Source organism: Etheostoma spectabile, chromosome 21, assembly GCF_008692095.1.
Source record: "Etheostoma spectabile isolate EspeVRDwgs_2016 chromosome 21, UIUC_Espe_1.0, whole genome shotgun sequence".
NCBI lineage: Eukaryota > Metazoa > Chordata > Actinopteri > Perciformes > Percidae > Etheostoma > Etheostoma spectabile.
Genome location: NC_045753.1, coordinates 19,206,414 through 19,206,901, shown reverse-complemented (window position 1 = coordinate 19,206,901; position 488 = coordinate 19,206,414). Strand labels below are relative to the sequence as shown.

The following is a 488-nucleotide window of genomic DNA, read 5'->3' as shown; positions in this document are numbered from 1 at the left end:
TTTTCACAGTGGCCAACAATGTCTTGCCTGGTCGTGCATGATGCTGCAAGGTCCGCCCTTTTGGGACTGTGGTCACCTGTAGCAGATATGTGAGATAATAAGGCCAGAAAAGAAAACATGTCGCTGTTTAACTAAGGGAAGATATGTGAAAATATGTTGTTTTCAGTGGTAACTTTTCAGTGTGGGTGGATACTGACGAGTTAACATTTGATGAGTTACTGTACCTAACAGTGTTCCTATACTTGCCTCTCCGCCATGGGGCGCAAAGAGCAGAGCAACCACCCGGTAATCTCTGCGCTTTTGGCCGTGGACATAATTAGATTACGGTGGAGCACCGATCGCTGCTGACGATTGCTGCTCCTGCGGTAAATGCGCGACTACCTTCCGAAACAACCTCCCTTTCTGACTCCGCATCGCCTCTCTCTCTCTCTCTCTGCTCTCTGCTCTCTCTCTCTTTCTCTCTCTTGCTCTCTCTCTTGCTCTCTCTC

At 48.6% G+C, this 488-nt stretch overlaps 1 protein-coding gene across 1 annotated transcript in view; it reads left to right on the top strand.

Annotated features, from left to right (window-relative positions):
• Window positions 1-394: 394 nt before the first annotated feature.
• LOC116671265 (protocadherin-15) overlaps window positions 395-488 on the top strand; it is a 173,982-nt gene continuing 173,888 nt past the window's right edge. Inside the window, exon 1 of the mRNA XM_032502389.1 lies at window positions 395-488. This exon is cut by the window's right edge and continues 159 nt beyond it. The gene's annotated coding sequence lies outside the window, so the exon portion shown is untranslated.